We start from the raw sequence: 19,849 nt of genomic DNA, 5'->3' as shown, positions 1-19,849 counted from the left end.
CTAACAGAGAAAAATATAACATAATCCAATGGCTGGAAGTTGAAGCTAGACAAATTCAGAATGGAAATAAGGTGTACATTTTTAACAGGGAGATCAATTAACCATTTGCACAGTTTACCAAGGGTTGTGGTGGATTCTCCGTCACTGACAATTCTTAAAATCAAGATTGGATGTCTTTCTGAAAGATCTGCTCTAGGAATTATTTTGGGGGTAATTCTGTGACCTGTGTTATACAGGAGGTCAGACTAGACCAGGGGTAGGCAACCTATGGCATGCGTGCCAAAGGTGGCATGCGAGCTGATTTTCAGGGCACTCACACTGCCTGGGTCCTGGCCACCAGTCCGGGGGGCTCTGCATTTTAATTTAATTTTAAATGAAGCTTCTTAAACATTTTTAAAACCTTTTTCACTTTACATACAACAATAGTTTAGTTATATATTATAGACTTATAGAAAGACACCTTCTAAAAACGTTAAAAGGTATTACTGGCACGCGAAACCTTAAATCAGACTGAATAAATGAAGACTCGGCACACCACTTCTGAAAGGTTGCTGATCCCTCGACTAGACGATCCCAAAGGTCCCTTCTGGCCTTAAGCTCTATGAATCTATTATGGCTAGAAATTTAGAACTGCTATTCTATATTTTAAAACAGTGATTATATCAGCATTATTGCTAAGCTCTGTTGTCATGATTTCAGATTCTTTACTTTTTCCTTTTGTTTGCTTAAAAAACTGCATATCCCTTTCTCCCTTTAAGTTTAGAGCATGAGGGTACCAGTGAGAAGTAAAACCTGGAAGCAGCTGAGGAGGGGACTCGGGGTATCCACATCTCTTTTATGCACACTGGATTGGCAATACTAGGTGTATTTAATATATATCTCATTACTACATGAAACATTCAAATTAAAGATATCATCCTGCTGTCCAGTTTTCTGGTGTGTCAGTACATCAGAGTGCAGCCACGAAGAGCAGAGAAAGTTTGAAATGAATTGGAGTTTTTGAAGATGCACAGGGAACCTGCAGAAAGGCATCAAACCTGGCAGAAAAAAAAAGTTACAGCTCAGGGAGGAAAACTGGCTTTTAAGAACAGACCTGGGATCCTGCAAAATGATACATGGGCCCACAGAGGACAAGAGATAATGAAGAAGAACAGCAGGGGCTGCAATAAACCTGATGGAAATGATTGAATAATGAAAGCAAGTTGGTACAGTACTACCTACCAATACTGTAGGCAAATTATAATAGATGTTCAGGAATTGACTGGGAATAGGGTAATTTACTCTTTAATGTTCTGCAGTACCTATGTTTACTTATCTGGGAATGGCCATTCTTTTAAGCTAGTCAGATCACAGGACTGGTGAACAGATATTTACAGTGATGGCATAAAGAGTCTCCTGGTAGTCTTTAACACTGGGTTGTGTGACAGCGTAGAGGCTAGGAAAGATATGAGACCGAGACATTAGTGAAATAACACCAGACCTGATCCTGCAACCTTTACTTGCTCTTAGTACCCTTAACAGAATCAAGCCCACTGTGTGTTAAGTGTGTGCCTGAAAGAGTCTCATACTTAACGTAATACAACAAAACCTGTTTCCCAAGCTGTGGTTGGTGTCACAGTTAATGCTCATATATGGATTTAGACTGCTGTTTGAGTCCAAGCATTGTTATACTCATTGTGCTGGGCATTAGTCAGAAAATCAGAATTAATTCCAAAAGACACACACAGACAAAAGCTACTCTCATATTGTTCAGAGAAAGATATTAGATTCTATGAGCCCGATTCTGATTCTGCTTACACCAGTTTAATTCCAATGACTTAGTGGAGTTACTCCTGGTTTACTACCATATTAGAGAGATCAAATCCTATATGACTCAGACTGTAGTATGCCAAGTTATTTCTAAGAAAGTTTATAATGAAAAAGTATACCAAAAACAAACAAACAAAAAAACACAGACTAGTTTGCTAATTTTTTTTTCAAAAATTAAAAAGCAGGAAAAGCACCTTTCTACATAAGCATTTTCCACTCTTTTAAACTGATGACATTAAAGGAATGACACAGAGAAACTTAGATGCATCCATGAAGAGGATGACCAGGAATGAGGGCCAGCATCGTCCACTCCTTGCAGTCATAGGAAACTCATTATTTCGGATACAGCCATCTAACCATGAGAGATGATGGCACCTCACTTTTCCAGAGGTTCATGCCCACCTCCAATCTCAAATCCTTTTCATTATGCTTAAGGGGAAAATTATTTTGCAGCCCTGAATTTGATAACACGTCACTAAACTTGCAGATTTTATTTTTGGAAAGGTTTATTAATCTCAATTGGAAAGACAGTACAGTATCTAGAACAGCTTCTCAAGGGAAAAGAAATGGATCCAAGTATGGGCCCAAATCCTGCAAATGCTTTATCTATGCAGCTTTACTTATGTGGGACAGATCAACTCACATAGGCCCTGTAATTGGAATGTACTCTACAAGGTCAGGCTATAGCTCTGAACACTGTTTTTACCACTGAAGAGAGACACTGGATATTTGACAGTGCTCAGACATTCCCCTGAAAAATCACTCTCAAAGTAATGTATTAGCCTCCAGAATATTAATCAAGACACATGTACATGTGTTTTCTATTTTGAGATGATGATGATCTCCTTCACTTTTCATCTGAGGCTTCCAATTGTGAACTCTTCAGGGCATGAAGTCAATAGCAAAAGCAAAACTCTTTATGTCTTCACCCTACTTCTTCCTGGAAAGCATGTAGCACATGGTGGGTAACAATATCAGAAATGATTGAAAAAATGTGAGTAATTTCAACAGAATCTGTGATAACCAGTAAAGGTGTCAGCACAGGAAAAACAATAAGTGCATGTTAATTATTTAAAACTAGGACAAGAATGCCATAATCTTTAGCCCAACTGTGTCTAAACCATGAGCCATGGGTCAAATGAAACCCACAGTTCTAAAATATAGCCTGGAACCACCTTATTTTTGCTCTAGGGGTTTGGCTTCGGTGACATACTGCCAAAATCGTAACAAGTAGAACCCTCAAAACATTTCCTCTTTGGCCTACAGTGGGCAACATTCTATTCTATACTATGCTCACTTTAGCATCTGAGTAACATTCCCAGCGTAAAATACTATTCATGCCCCTAAAAAATTAATCCTTGAGTTCCATTGCTTTACCTCCTCCTTCATGAATTCTATTCTCTTCCCTACCCAAATCTACCAGTCCTTCTGCCATCAACCCTATCGAATCATCACCTCTCTTCAGTACCGCAGATGCTCCTCTAGGTGGATCTCCTACCTGGCAGCTATTCCTTGCAGCAGCACTGGTGGTGGCAAATGAGTTGTCCTGTAGCCTCTGGCTGGAGGGTGGTTGGGAAGGAGAAATGAGTCCCCATGATGTTGGCCTAGGTTGGGGAAATGGGTCCACTTTGGTTCTTTATGTGAGCAAGTCTCCCCTGACTACTTGCAATCTAACCTGAATAGCAAAGTTAATGAGAACATTGAATGGGAAAGGACAGCAGGGTTTTGCCCAATGGGAGAGGAATTTTGGATTGGATCCACAATATTTTCATTTGATAGAATCTTACAGCAGAGTTTTCAGACCTTAAAAAGTTAAGTATTGTATTGTTCTTGTAAGCCCATACCTAACTCAATGACAGACTCTCTCTTTGCCATACCCAGCTTTTTCTAGAAGCTGTAGACACTGAAAGCAAGTACCTATGTGTTTGTTCCTAAGGCCTGGTCTACACTGGTGGTGGTGGTGGAGAGGGAGATTGACCTAAGTTATGCAACTTCAGCTACGTGAATAATGTAGCTGAAGTGGATGTACTTAGATCGACTTATCGTGGTGTCTTCACCATGGTGAGTCGACTGCTGCTGCTCCCCTGTCAACTCCACCTGCGCCTCTCGTGGCGGTGGAGTACAGGAGTTGACGGGAGAGCACTCGGGGATCGAATAATCGTGTCTAGACTAGACATGATAAATTGACCCCCGCTGGATTGATCACTGCCCGTCCATCTGGTGGGTAGTGTAGACATACCCTATATCTCTCCAGTCACTCCTGAGCTATATAAACACTACACTCGTCTCTGCTGACTTCCTGGTTATTTATCTTTGAGAGGCATGACACACTTTTTCACTAGCTTGAGTAAAAACTGAGAATTTGGCCCCAGTACTTTAAGATCAAATGAAAGTCATAAAAAATTGTACTTATTTAATGTGATGTAATTTATTAGATTATGGATAAGATGATATTTTTACATGAATTTCCAGTTACTTCAAACCATTGTTTTGTACCCCCCATGCTGACTTTTAACAGAACAGTTTTTCCATCATCTTGGACAATTTTCGATATTGTTTTGTAGTGATTAACTCTAGTAACCTTGCAGATCTCTCAGTCAGATTCACTAGAAATAGGTAATGCTATTAATAATGAGTTGTCTGCGCTAAATGCAAGTGCTAATCAAGTCAAGGCCTCTCTGGGGTAGGGATGGGTTTCCCTTCTCATGCAGGCACATTTGAATTTTTTGAAAAATTAAAACTGTGACCCTCAAAATATTTAAGTCTAGTAATAGTACTCTACCTCATCTCTGTTACCAACTAGTAACAAGGTCTAGAGAGCAGGAAACAACTCATAAAACACTGGGGAAGAAAAGTACATTTGCTGCAAATTACCCAAAGGCTAGGGAGCTAACTCAGTGTGTAGCTGAAATGAAAGCAGCACTTTAAACATTTTTTTTATAGAGCTGGAAATGTACATTATGCTGTACAGGAAGAGGTCAGTGCCTAATAGATAACAACTCCTTCCCCAAAGGGCTTACAGTCTGCAACACAAGCACAAAAGAAGAAAAGAAAAAGACAGTATGATATTAGAGAGCACATACCGCGCCGGGGGTGGCCTATGGAGCATTGCTTCCTGAAGAAGCAGGTGCATTTTTAGTAGCTTCTTGATGCTAGAGAAGAGTTTTTTGTTCAGCTTTATAGCTGGTAGGTGTTAGAAATGAAAAGGTTCATTTACATCTTTGTAGGCAAGAAGGTCAAACAAAATGTGAAACAGGTCATTAAGATTCAGATGATTTTAGGAAGCATCGCTGCAGTGCTTCAGTGAGTCAGCAGCAATGCTGCCACGTGAACACTATTTTAGTTCCTTGTATGAAACTAAAAGCTGGGTGGAGTGAAAACCCTGCTGCTGTGACTTCCTTAACACAAATATACGGGGGTGCTAAGTCAGTATGCGGAAAACTGTGAAAATGACATTACGAGAAGGGTACGGTATAAGGATATGGAAGTGATCAGCTTTGTTAATACTTATATTGTGTTATGCCGTGAGTGCTGTTTGGATATGTGTGAAAAAAGGAAACAAGGGACACTTAAACCACCTTTTTTCTTCTGGACCTGGTCCCTATTGTCATTTCACCTATGGGCTGACCAATGAAATGGCTTTAGTCCTCCTGCCCCCTCTAACCTAATGAGTGTGGGAATTTGTCCAGAAGAATGCTGGCGCAGACATTTGTATGATCATGGGCAAGAGTGCTGCCTTCTTCCACCCCACTCCCTCCTACCTCTTCTGATCATATTATTCTCTAGCCCTCACGGCATGGGGCATCTGCTCACATTATCCAAGCCTCAGGGGGCATAGAGTTTAGAGCCAGAAGACAGCTGATTGCCAACAGATTATTTACTCTTTCTCCTGGGACAGCAAAGTAATTAAAAGTAACAAATGAAAATCATTCAAAAGACGGAGAACAAACAATGAACAGAGGAGATTGTAGCTGACCAAATCAGCTACAGTGAACTTGCATCTTTAATATCCGAGTGTAAAAAAATTCATAGCTTTAAAGGAGCAGAATCAGCACCTTAACACAGTGCTCAGACTTTCAACAATATATCATCTAAACACAAATGTATATAGAGCCAGAAGTAGGTTAGGTGCTTTATGAAATCAACACATTTATTAAGAATTAGTGGATTTTGGTGAAGGATGTTCTTATTTTGACTGTGTGCTATGCCCAGTTAGGCCTACAAGCTCAAAAAGCAGATTTCCTGTGGTCATATTGTACCACTGATTTTTAATCAGAACTTCCCATTGCTCTCAATAGAGAGTTCTAATTCTAAATCACTAGCACAGTCTGGCCATAGGTTGGGGTTTTAAAAAGCTTTGTATTTAACCCAGCAACAAGTAAGAAACAAAGGATAGAGCAAGTGTAAAGAAATACGAAGTCTGGATTCTGAATGAGCACAGGTACACCATTAGGGTATGTCCAGCTTCCGCTGAAGTTAAAGGGAGCTGGATCAGGCCCTCAGCAATAAGTAGTTTTTATTGAACATAAGGGCCTAATGGAGCATTGATTGAAACTAGAGTCATTGACAACAATAGGAGCTGGAGCGGGCCCCAAGAGCTGTGCTCGTTTGTTCCAAGAAATCCAGTGTATTGTTCAGTTTCCTACTTTTACAAAACACAAGAACAATGAGATTAAACATGTATTCTAGCACTAGACATCTGATTATTGGAAAATTCAACATAAGTTACAAGTTAGAAGGAGGAGGGATTTATAAAATGCAATACAAAATATGCTGTATAACATCTTAAGAGCTAAAGACAATTGTTAAATTAAGAAAATCTTGTACTGTCTGCTTTATCTTGATCTCTTCTTTCATATATTTAGAGTAGGACTTAATACTGGAGAGAATGTTCTATTTTCTTGGTAAGTTAGTTTAGAGAAACTTGGCTGAGAGAAACTAAGGTCTTCATTTTCCCCATGCCAACAATAACCTATTACAGGGGCAGGGGTGCTGGAACAATTTGTATAGTGGGGGTGCTGAGAGCCATTGAACCAAACTGTAAACTCTATATCTTATGGAAACCATGTCAAGTCACACAGCAGCACCCCAAGCACCCATACTTCCAGCACCTATGCACAGAGGAGAGGGGAGTTTATACACAGAGGGGACCTCCATGGACTGGAGGGAAGAAACAGGTTACAGAATTGGAACTCCCCGTTTCTCTATTGGAGGCTCCTCTCTGGTGGTTTTAATTGTAATAATTAGTGATGAATCTGGGTCTGTTCTTGCTTCTGCTGAACTCAGTAACAAAACTTCAATGGTAGCAGGATCAAAGCCATTGTGCTGGGGAAGACAATGGAATTTCATTTTGAAAGCAGGATGTCATGTATCCTGATGTAAGGGATTTTATGTGACACTGCGTACACAAAGCTGCAGTTTCCAATAATTTTTATGTACCAAATATATTAATAGCTCAGTGAAAGAATACTGGAAAATGAAAATGTACGTCTTTCTTCTGTCACGAGAGATAGTTTGAATGATGCAGGGACAAAGATAGGCCTCAATCCTGCAAGACCTCCGTGAGCAGAACTCCCATTGCTTCAGTGGAAATTCTGCAGTCAGGGAGATTGCAGGAACAGACTTTTTCAGATTCTGTGTATCACCTGAACTGTATTTTTTTTGTTGGTAGCAAAATTATTTAAAAAAAAAAGAATATGAAGCCTATTTTACTACTTTCATGTGATCACTGAATTTCCAGATCAAGAAGTAGTTTATATTTGCACAATATTAACAATGGCTATCTAGCATTTTTTGCATTTACTGACCCTGACTCTGTATCAGTAATATCTCTTGCTATTTAAAGGAATTTAACATTTCCTTTCCAATTCTAGGAGAAGCTGCAGGGTCCCAGAAAATCAGGAAACAATCCATAATCTATCCACATATTGCATGTACTGACATACAATCTAAACAAGTAGAAGGAAATGACAAGGCACAGGCCCTTTAACACATGGGCAGTATGATTATCTAGGGTTTTCTGTTTTTAAGCAGAGAGAACCTTTATCTTTTATTAACGTTCTATGTGGTTTAGGGAAAAGTTTTCCTGAAGCTGCTAACTTGATAGTCCAGGCGCTCTAAAGGAGGGATTTATGTGACATTCAGAAATGTACACTCATGACTAATTAAGTTGCCTGCTGACTATTTATGACACCCAAGAACTTTCAGCAATAATAACTTCAGCAGTACAAATATGTCAAAACAAGTAAAAATTAAAAAGTGAACTTTGGGGAGCCAAAAAACCAGATCATTTAGATTTATTCAACAAGAGAACCTATGCAATTCTTTGCAATTATTTTCAGTGGTATAAATTGTAAGCAATTTCTAAAGACATAAAATTAGTTAAAAAACAATGACACGCTAGCATGAGACCCTAGATGCTCCCCAACTGCAAGCCAGATTTGTAGTGAGGCTCCCACTGAAGTCAGTGTGTGCACTCTAGAGTAGAACTCGGCCCCTCACATTATTTATGATGATTAGCTCATTACTTAGTGTTAAGACCAGAATAGCCTGATGTGGGCTATTAATATTGCTGTGTAGGAACATAGCTACTTTCATCTGAGAATCTAAAATAATTTTTATAAAATTAAATAAGTGTCACAGCACCCCTGCATGGGAGGTACGTATTATACCCATTTAATAGATATACATGGGTGTTAAGTGATTTATCCATGCTTGCATAGCAAATCAGTGGTCAAGCCAGACTAGAACCCAGGAGTCCTGAGTCCCAGCCACCTCTTATTAACCCTTGATCCCATTCTTTCCCCTGCCCTTGCAATAAATATTTTTCAAAATAATCAATCCTTCACCACCGTGTGTCTAGAAACATACTGGCTAAGATTCTGTGCTGTGCCTCTAAGAGGACAGCATAACACTCACAGGCAAGGGGCAAGAGTGTCCCAATCCTGGACTGCTTTACAGCCATAATATAGACATGCATGGGAGGAGCCTAAGTTATATACCTAGCTGCCCTAGGGGCTGCAGTGCTGTCCAGAATTACTGCCCCTCCCCCATCATGCCAGGACTGGTAAGAGTGTCACTGGGAGGCAGATTTACAGCTGTGTTCAGAAGGGAATTCTCCTTCGGCTGGTATCAGGGCTTTTAGGGCCCCTTTATTCTGCTCTGGCTAATTTACCCATCATAAAGTGTTTGGAATGGGGATGAGGATCTCACTCATTCTCTTCTTCTGAGGCCTGAGTTTTCTCCACTAGCACATATGTGAAGAATAATGGGAAGGGGAAAGGAGAATGTGATACCATGATATTTAACCATTAAAGAAAAAATGAGAGACAATTTTTTTTAACACAGATTGTTACTACTTTCTTAGATTTGTAGACTTTAAGGCCAGAAGGGACCATCATGATCATCCAGTCTGACATCCTGCACATCACGTGCCACAGAACCTCACCCACCCACTCCTGTAATCGGCCCATAACCTCTGGATGAGTTACTGAAGTCCTCAATTCATGATTTAAAGACTTCAAATTACAGAGATTTCACCATTTATTCTAGTTAAAACCAGCATGTGACCCATGTCCCAGGCTGCAGATGAAGGCAAAATATCTCCAGGGTCTTTGTCAATCTGACCTGGGGAAAATTCCTTTCTGACCCCAAATATAGCACCAGTTAGACATGGGGTTCTCAAACTTTTTCTTTCTGAGGCCCTCTCAACATGTTAAAAAAACTGCATGGCCTACCTGTGCCACAACTGTTTTTCTGCATATAAAAGCCAGGGCCATGTTAGGGGGTAGCAAGCAGGGAAATTTGCCCAGGTCCCCATTCCACAGGGGGCCCTGCAAAGCTAAGCTGCTCAGGCTTCAGCTTCAGCCCTAGATGGCAGGGCTTGGGGCCCCAAGTTTCAGCCCCATGCGATGAGGCTTCGGCTTTCTGCCCTGGGCCTCAGCAAGTCTAATGCCGGCCCTGCTTGGTGGACCCCCTGAAACCTGCTCATGGCCCCTAGAGGGCCCCAGATCCCTGATTCAGAACCACTGAGTTAAACCAAATACATTAAACAAAACATGTATAGTCTATTAAGAACTCCATACTAGTGTTTGTCTGGAGTGTTAACAAATGTTAAACGTAAGTCTCAGAGGTTACCCTTCATTTGCGGGAACAGAGGACAGCTGACACTACCAACATACCTCCTGAGACAATTCCTTGGTGACCTATCTCATCTCACCATGTCTGTGATGGGCAGTCCCCCAAGGCCACACTACAGGAAATTAAAGAAAGGGAAAAGGAGGAAACATTACCTATAAGGTATATAACACAATATTTAATATAGCTGAGCACAAATAAACTCCTCAGATGGCTTATCACAGCTACAGTCATATTCCATGTACTTGTCTCAAACCACAACATTAATACCCTGACTGGAATTTCTCAGAAATCTGGTGTGTTCTGATTCATGATGTTGGTTCAGTCTACATATTACCATAGTTACAATATTCTTAGGAAATGGAAGTGTTAGCGGGTCAGCTAGTCCAGAAGAGTCCTAAAAAGAACAGATTTTAATGACTGCTCAGTTGTTGTTTCTTATTCCAGTACTGCTTTGAAATGGAATATTAGAATTAAAAGATCAAAGACAGGAAAGAATGAAGCACATGTCTTATTGTATACTCTCTTTTATCCTGGTGGCTGATCGTGGTTCTGGATATCAAGCTATGCATTCATGGAGCAGGAGAGGGGCTATTACACCCTCTCTTTCACCAGGTTATTGCAGGCTTTCCTAGTGTCTACTCTACTCTTTTGGCAACCAATAATCAGAGAGCAAAGATGAATGATTTAATACATTCTAGTGAAAGTGGAGCAAAATTGACTAAAGACAGAAGGTTGCACAATAATGATGGCTTCTTGCACCACTTTTGCTTTATATAGATCACTAGAAGTAAGCACCCACAATTACACTAATCCCACTAAAACTTTCAACAGTTTGCAAGTAGCTAAGTCTGCAGCACCCAAGTCGGGTATAATCAAGAAACTGTGCAACAATTACAGTTTCTCCTTGTTTAGTCTAAACTAGGAAATGGGGAACAGAAGCCACGATACCACAGGAAAAGTGCTTAAGTAGATATAAAAAAGCATACTAGAAACAAGTAGTAGACACTGGATTCTAGCAAATATAAACCCTGTTGTATGGAAGAGGACTGGGAATTATATAAAAATGAGTAGAAACAAGTCAAAGTGATAATTAGAGGATTCAAAATAAGCACTTATTGATAAATGCACAGAAAAATTCTACTAACCTGAGAAGTAAAGTAAGAAACATTTTTTCTGTCCCAGGAACATTTGAGATTTCAATTTTTTTTCTCATTCTGCATTGAGCTGAAACTGAGACCTTTCAAACCAGAGAAAGAAAAGCCCAGAGTAGGCAGGGCACCACTGGAAAGAGAAGAGCCAGGTTCAAGTCTCTGAATGAGGCAGAGCAAGGACTTGAACTTGCTCTCCCATACCCACCACCCTCGCTGTTGAGCTATGCTGGGGAAGGTATGTAGTTTTCTCATTCTGAGCAGAAGTTCCATCCTGGACCCAAGAAACCTTTCCTGATGAAGATTCAATCAAAACTGGTGCATTTCCTTGAAAAGATTTGTTTTTGCCAAATCTACACTGTTTGTGATAAAAAAACAAGCCTATCAAAAAATTCCCTACCAGTTCTAATCAGAAGATCCCTCAAATATCTTTTTACGGGACAGTAGGTAAAAGGAAAAACCAATCCACCAGAAAGGGTTGTGGCTAGTTGGAGGGTAGGATCAAGAAATTGGACAGTTAAACAATGAATTTAGTTCTGTCCCTACAGATAAGCCAAGAAAATGGAGAGCTGCATAAGCTATTTCTGTGTCTCCTGAAATGGTGGGGCAAGACTTCAGGACAGTCCCAGGCAAAAAACTTCTGGGCCTTCAAAATTCCAACTGACTGACCTGTTTGGAAAACATTGTGTGTCTAGTTTGTGTCAAATCCCTTTGCTCCTCACTCATTCTTCAGATCCCAACTTAACCTTAGATTATATTTTACTCATGTAACACCAGTGAGAAAAGAGACTTAATGGTTATCGGCAGAAGAAGTTTAGGGGAGCAATGGAAAAGGCCAGTAGACTGCTACTTCATCAGGCATGCTCCCTCAGTGGCAAAATACAGGACAGCAGAGAGCAGCAGCCAGGAGAGGCCCCCACATACCATAGGGGATGCTGTAAGCATATTTATTCTATTCCTGTCCGACTTTAGGCAGGTCACTTAGCCTCTGAGAGCCTCAGTTCCCCATCTGTAAAATGGGGATAACAACCCTATCTCACAGGAGGGTTGTGAGGATAACTACATTAAAGACTAGGAGGTGCTGCTCATATACTATGGTGATGGTGGCCATATAAGTATCTAAGTATCTACTAGTTTCCACACATAATAATGTATGTATTATTATCTAAGTAGAGGAATCTTAGCAGAGAGGAATTTGATTATAAAATTAATAAAAACTGGTGACGAGAGTTACATAGAAGTTTCATGGCTATTATAAGGGCTCTATATCCAAGAGGAAATAATACTGGGAGTCTGGGACACAGCCAACTTACTGAAACATCTGGTTAGTCACTCACCAACAGATACATTCCAAACAACACTTTTTGTCTGCAGAGCATATTCTCCATCTATCTGTTTTAGGGTTTTATTATACAGTCATGCATTATTTGAGTGCTGTCCATGCAAAATTGATAGTGATGGCAAAGTCTCTAGTGCACTTCATGGAGGCACTGCCATTTTACCCTTTTCAGGGCAAAGGCTCTGTTTGGGGATTCCATTCTCAATCTCTTAGATTTTATTAATTTATGTTTAAAAATGGTGCAATTGTTTCAGGGTATTAATTGTTTTGGTTGGTTAGTGGTTTTTGGGGTAGAAATGGTGCCAGTGTTGGGAGTGTTATTCTTATAGCCTTTTGAAAAGCCAGGTTTTGCAGCATTTCCTAATGTCTGTCAGATTCTGGATACGCCTAATCACCTCTGGAAGATTGTTCCACAGCCAGATCCCCTTGACTGAGAATGCCTTGTCCCCTATTCTCACATGCTTTGTGATTTGCGCTATGCCAAACAACCAGAGCTGCTTCAGTGGTTCATTGAGTGAAGTTGTCGTCAAGCAGCTGGAGGTAGATTCATTAACCTCTTTGAAGATTAGGATCAAAGCTTTAAACAGGCATCAGAAGCTACCTGGGAGCAGTGGAAAGGCTTGAGCATGGGCTTGATTTTTTCACAGTGGGCTAAACCACTGAGGAGGTGGGCAGCTGCATTCTGTACCATCTGGAGGTCTGTGCATCATCTTCAGACTCAGTCTCAGATACAGTGAATTACACAATCCAGCCTGGAGCACTGTGGCCAATCCCTCATCCGGGAGGAAGGAATTAAGTTCCCAGTGAGCTGGAGGTGAAAGCAGCATTTTTAGATAGTGGAGCTACCTGTTCATCGAAGCTCAGGGGGAGTCAAACAGGACCCTGACCCTTTGCATTACTTGGAAAAATGGAGGCTGTATGCCTTCAGTGAAAGGTGAAAACAGCAGCTTCAACAGTTCTTCAAAGCACATCCCTAGTCCTCTCCTACCAAAAGAGCATCCCTGTTTTTTCTTAGGTCTAGTTCAATGGATGCCTTTAGGTTTCAGTATACCCAACAGCCCATGGCTGTGACTTAGCACCACCTTTGAAGTATCACTGTAGCCATTCAAAAGGACTGTGAGGCACATTTGGGAACCAAAGTCAACAGCTGAAGAAACTGGGGCCCCTTTTTGAAGAAGGAAATGACAGAGAGATGGAATTGTGGGTGGGGATAGATGGGAAGAAGGAAGTGATGACTGGGGAAACATGTCCCAAAGTCTTCACTAAAGCCACCATGAATCTACAGTGGACTCTGTTAGGAGAACAGCTTTTCTGCCATTGTCACAGACTGTAATCATATTGCCCACACTGCTTATTAGATGGCCACAATAGTGTCATCTAGGTTAGCCATCCATAGATTAAACACAAACAAGTGGCAGCGCTTCACTGAGAAGATAAGAGTCTGCATAGTCTCACCTTCTGAATAAAAGCTGTGCTGATTAACAGTTTCAGACATTTTTAATAAGGAAAGCTGTGAATCTCTGCCAAACCATCGATCCACCAACAAGGATATAACCGATCCATGCAACTATTTTAATTAAAATGTGTCAGCCCTATTTATTGGCCCAACTGATCTAGTCACTCACAGAAAAATTTTAGATTAAAAACTAAAGGCACTTTACAACTGCTCTGGGGCCTTCAGAAGGGGGCAAGACCAAAACTAGATTCACAAATGGAAATTAAAATGGAGGGTTAGACTACACTGATAAAATCAGGGTGTTCCAGTCAAGTAGGCCAGTTGCAACCTAAATTTCTCTTTCTTCATGTATGCACAAGTTCACCTTTACACACACAAACTTGAAATATTATTATTTGTTAAGTGCTGAGGTGCTTGGTAGTATACTAGACACAAAGAAGACAGTCCCTGAGAAACACTCACTCATTCTACTACTCTGCTCTTGGATAGTATTGTCATGGGGCGGGGTGTTTGTTAGGTCCTGTTGAAGTTAGTGTGATCAGATGTCCTGATTTTATAGGAACAGTCCCGATTTTTGGGTCTTTTTCTCATATAGGCTCCTATTACCCCCCAGCCCTGTCCCGATTTTTCACACTTGCTGTCTGGTCACCCTAGTTGAAGTTGATGGGTGTAACAGCAACCTTTCATCCAGAATAAACATGCAACATGCAACTGAGCTCCTATATGGAATAGATAGCTGAAACAATAGGAGCCTCTGCCCAAAACAAAGCCTCATACAAGACTGCCATAGGAGTTAGCTGTGTGGCTCAAGGGAGTTCCTCTGTGATCTGATAAATTCAGAGGCAGGGGATTGATTGTATTGGCATGGTATATGTGCGACAGAGAGGAAGGAGGTGAGAAACACCATAGAAACATCTGTGATTGATGCAGTGTTGTTAATTTAGTGAGTCTGGTGAAGACATGCTAAGTCAATGGGAGAGAGCTAACTGGTCAAGTGAAAAAGGAGCAACAGTATGTCGTGAAGTCCACCTTACTCAGAGTTTGACCTAGGTCGTACAGGGCCACATTAAGAACAGTGTAACAGGGACCCATTCTGATGGGAACTGTTATTCTTTCTCTTTCACAGGTTTACTTTCCAGTGTGTTATATTATATTTTCTCTCTCTTGCAGTCTGATCCTCAACTAATAGCTCTTGTATCTGGACCGCCAGCATACGTATAGACAGGTACTACTGCACATTCTGGAGTTTGACAGAGAGATGCAGCTTTGTTACTTATACGGTCTCCTCCTCAAACAAAAGTAACAACCAAGAACTTTAATATACCTTACATCATAATAAGATGCCTTGAATCCTAAACTGGCTCATGGAAGATGAGCAGTTAATTAAAGTCTTCCTTGGTATGATTGACTTAATCTATTGAAATGGATCCCCTTGTGCAATATGACTCTAGATAGCTTAAAATGTAAGTAGTAGTCCATCATTAGCCCAATCAATAATGGTACCTGTCGCAGTTTGGTTAAATTAGCAATGGTACCTCCTCTAGTATTCCCACCTCAGTCATGGAGTTTCCTGTTAGAGATTTTCAGCATTTTTTTTTTGGAAATTTTGATAATTTTTTTCATGAAAAATGTTCACTGTGTTTTGAAGAGTTCTAGTTCTGGTCTTTTTTTTAAAATTTGATGCCTCCTTTGATAGTTCATTCTAATTTTTCTCAAGAATTCCACAGTATTAAGGACATTGTCTCAGATGGATTTGTTGTTACTGTCAGTTACTCATGGAATTAATTTGGTTCATAAATTTCTTTTCTAAGCCCTTTATTATTCATATTACACTTCTTATTTCTCTTGCTGTGGATCACAGCAATTAATCCTAGCCTCTCAAACAATTCTTTCTGAGTTACACTACTTAACTCACACTATGCACTTAAATAGAAAAACACTTATTCATTTCATTGAGCAAAGTCTCAAATGCACATTATTTGTGGATGAAAAGTATGTCAAGCTATCTTATTTCTGAACTTCTGTTGCTACTTCAAATACAGTAAGTGTAGTACTTTTAAATCAGGTCATGGATATTTTTATAAAAATGCTTGGGGTTAGGAGAAAGAATGGATGAGGCTGGGAGATAGGGAAAGGAATTTATTTATATGTATGCTTGTAGTTTCTATTGCCATGCAGTTCAGAGTTGGAAACTAGAAGAGGCAGTTGCCCTGTTCATAGTTCTTAAAATTCTCGCAGTTATCTACTGGCCAAGGAAAAAGAAAAAGAGAGAAAGAGAAATAGTACAAGAAGGAAAAGGCTAACAGAGACTGAAATACAACTATTTAGTGATATAAGGCAAAACTGAACTGTATCACTTCACTACAGCAGGCTGTCCATTGATAATAGCTTACCACCTCAGCCAGCGGAAGAAAAAGTCCTACTTCTGAATTTGTCATATCTGCAGAAAAACAAAAAGGTGGGAGGTCTGGAAGGCTACACAGGCCTGCAGAAGCTTTCAGCTGTCAACTGGGCTAATTCTTACCATTTGTTTTCTGAACAACAGTATTAAGGCATTTAGACAATGCTCCTTGGTGTTAGAAGCCTATTTTAAAGACATTGGTTGAAGTGCACTGACTGGAGTCAGTCTCTAGAGGAACCTGATTCTGCAGTCCTTAAACAGCCAAACTTCCATTGACCTCTGAGATCTTTGCTTGTGTAAGGGCTGCTTAGGGCCAGATTTCCAATGGAATTTAGGCACTGAAAGATGCAGCTAGGCACCTAGTGGGATTTACAAAAGCACCTATGCATCTTCAGGTGCCTAAATACCTTTGAAAATCTGGCCTTAAATCATCTATAGGAGGGGTGGGCAAACTTTTTGGCCTGAGGGCCACATCTGGGAATAGAAATTGTATGGCGGGCCATGAATGTTCACAAAATTGGGATTGGGGTGTGGGAGGGGGTGAGGGCTCTGATTGGGGGTGTGGGCTCTAGAGTGGGGCTGGGGATGAGGAGTTTGGGGTGTAGGAGGGTGCTCTGGGCTGGGACCAAGGGGTTTGGAGGGGAGGAAGGGGATCAGGGCTAGGGCAGGGGATTGAGGTACAGGGCGAGGCTCGGGGTGCAGGCTCCGAGTGGTGCTTACCTCAAGTGGCTCCCAGAAGCGTGTTCCTTCTCTGACTCCTACGTGGGGAGCAGCCAGGCAGCTCTGCATGCTGCCCCATCCGCAGGCACCACCCCTGCAGCTCCCATTGGAGCACTGGAGGGGGCCATTGGAGTGCCTAGGAGCAGCCCCCAACCCTGCGCCCCAGCTAGAGCGCCAGAGCTGGGCCGTGCCATGGCTTCCGGGAGTCACGTGGTGCAGCCTCTGACCCTGCGCCCCGGCTGGAGTGCTGGAGTGGGGTAAGTCCCAGACCCCGCTCCCCAGTGGGAGCTCGCGGGCTGGCTTAAAATGGTTTGCGGGCCGTAGTTTGCCCACCCCTGACCTATAGAGAATGGGTAAATAATGAGAGGTCAGGATGGAAAAATAGTGGGATTGTCCTTTGCATAATTAAGACTGAGATACTGTTGAACAACTACAAAAACACCCAAACCCCTCACAAGGCAGAATAACTTAATGTGAAAAGAGTGGCCATTAGAAAAGATAACGTGAAAAGACTACATAACGACCCATTATTAAGCCTATCATATAATTTTAAATGGTGTACTATTGGTTTCTTCGTTTCTCCTTTTCTTCCTCTCTAGAGAATTATCAATGAGATTTGAATTGTAAATTGTCCATGCAGATCTTACTATCAATTCCAAAGCAAGAGCTGAAATAAACATATCAGGCATATTCCTAAAGCTGGTGAGGGATTTCACTTACTCAGGAAGGTTAAACAACAACTGAGCAAATCCATTCTTCAAAAAGAAAGGTGTCAGGAGATTCTGATGTGTCCTAATCATTTCAGAAAGGTCTGTGTATTGTGAATCATTTCCAATTTTTTTTCTGAGGGTGAGAAAAAGAATGGTTCTTGCATATACAGATCAGTATAATTTAATTAGTTTTAATGACGAGGACTCCTACGAGAAAAACCAATTAAACTGTATTAAAATGCAGCTTTTTTCTTGAATCTTCAGCCCTTTGCTTCTCCAAGAAAACAGTAGAAGAACAGAGATCTAATCTAATAAGAAGTGTAGCTGTGTAGTAAGAATATGTTATGTTTTTTTCTTAAGTAACAGACTCCCTGCTGTACTTACCAAGAGATGGAGATGCATAGTAAAATACAATTTACACCTTGAATTTAGGCTCTATTCTGCACAAGCCAGTCACTTCCATGCAATCTATTTAATATTTGATTTGAAGAAGTTAAAATAAGGATAACAGATTTTCATGCTTCAAGGCATCAACTGATTGCCTGAAAAGGCCTTGAAGGAATCCCGCTTCACACTTCTATTCCAAACCTTGTACATACTGTTGGATAAGTGCCCATTAAGATATGCACATGCCTAAACTGAGTAGTCCCATGCTTCCTGCACCTGTCCTCCTTCACCCCAACCCCTTCATGTTGTTTGTTAACCTTAGTGATCACACTGTGCCTCAAATTGGACTGGAAGCTTCTTGGGGCAGGGATCATATCCATTAATCTATATCTAATATATCCAGGGCCGAATTAATTCTCCTGTGGGCCCCTGTATTCCAGTCTTTTTCCTAATTTAAAACAAAAAATATCACAATTATGGCATCCAGGCTATTAATGCTATACTAATCTTGCCTTTTAATTAACACAAAGCTGTTCTGTGGTTACATTTCAGTATTAAAACATGTAGAATAAAGTTAAGTTTATTCAAAATAGTCTACTTCTTCCCGTAAAAGCTGTTATATTAGTTTCTTTCTAGGAAGGAGTTTGGGTGCAGGAGGGGGCTCCAGGCGGGGGCAAAGTGTTGGGGTGCAAGAGAGGGTGAGGAGTGCAGGGTCTGGGAGGGAGTTTGGGTGCAGGAGGGGGCTCCAGGCGGTGGCAGAGTGTTGGGGTGCAAGAGAGGGTGAGGAGTGCAGGGTCTGGGAGGGAGTTTGGGTGCAGGAGCGGGCTCCAGGTGGTGGCAGAGTGTTGGGGTGCAAGAGAGGAAGGGTGCAGGCTCTGAGAGGGAGTTTGGTGCAGGAAGGGATTCTGACCTGGGACAGAGGTTGGGGTGCAGGAGGGGGTGCGAGGCGCAGACTCTGGCTGGGAGGCAACAGGCAGCTCCCAGCTAGCAGTGCAGCAGGGTTCAGGCAGGCTGCTGGCACGTCGCTGTGTGCCCCTGAGGGGAGAGGGACAGCGTGTCTTCCCCCCCGCTGCCAGGGACCCCAGAGACGTGCCATCAGCCAGCCACTTCCAGGAGCAGCGTGGGGCCACAGCATGCAGGCAGTCAGCCTGCCTGAGCCCTGCTGCACCAGGGCCTCCCTGAGCCCAGGGCCCTGGGCTGCAGCCCCTAAAGCTCCTGCGTTAATCCAGCCCTGATTATATCTATAGCTATCTAACATAGTATCATATCTAATATCTATTAAAGGGTCTATTAATTGTAGCACACTTTTGGTAATAGTAAAAATAAAATATATATGACAATATTTGGTGCTCACTCCTCCCCACTCACCTCTGAAGCAACATGTATTGGCTATTGCTAATAGGGGGATACTAGTCTTGATTGACCTGATCAAGTTTGACAAATCATACTATCTTTCCAGTGACCAATGGTGTGTACAAATGTACTGCTGTGTCCAGTCATTCTGGGAATGTCTGATGTCATAATTCCTGCCCAGTCTTATTTATTTCAATTGGCGTAGTAGAACTTTCAAACCTCCACATACTTAACCCTTGTCGATAAAATAAATATTTGTCATACAGCAGGTCACATTGTTTGGTGTTATGTTACTGTGTAAAGAAAGCACTTATAATACATATGCACAGTGGGCTAGCAATACATTTACTATGGGAATCTTAAATCTTAATGTCCCTAACTTTTGTG

The 19,849-nt window shown here is 41.4% G+C and overlaps 1 long non-coding RNA gene across 1 annotated transcript in view; it reads right to left on the bottom strand.

The window, feature by feature from the left end:
* The window catches only part of LOC123362002, a 56,584-nt gene extending 36,978 nt beyond the window's left edge, over positions 1 to 19,606 (bottom strand). The window contains exons 1-2 of the long non-coding RNA XR_006576311.1: positions 19,478 to 19,606; positions 9,990 to 10,060 (exon numbers count right to left, since the gene is read on the bottom strand). This is a non-coding gene — a long non-coding RNA (uncharacterized LOC123362002). The remainder of the gene's footprint in view (positions 1 to 9,989; positions 10,061 to 19,477) is intronic.
* Positions 19,607 to 19,849: the final 243 nt, after the last annotated feature.

The sequence above is a fragment of the Mauremys mutica genome, chromosome 1 (assembly GCF_020497125.1).
Source record: "Mauremys mutica isolate MM-2020 ecotype Southern chromosome 1, ASM2049712v1, whole genome shotgun sequence".
NCBI lineage: Eukaryota > Metazoa > Chordata > Testudines > Geoemydidae > Mauremys > Mauremys mutica.
This window is presented reverse-complemented; position numbering and strand designations above follow the sequence as displayed.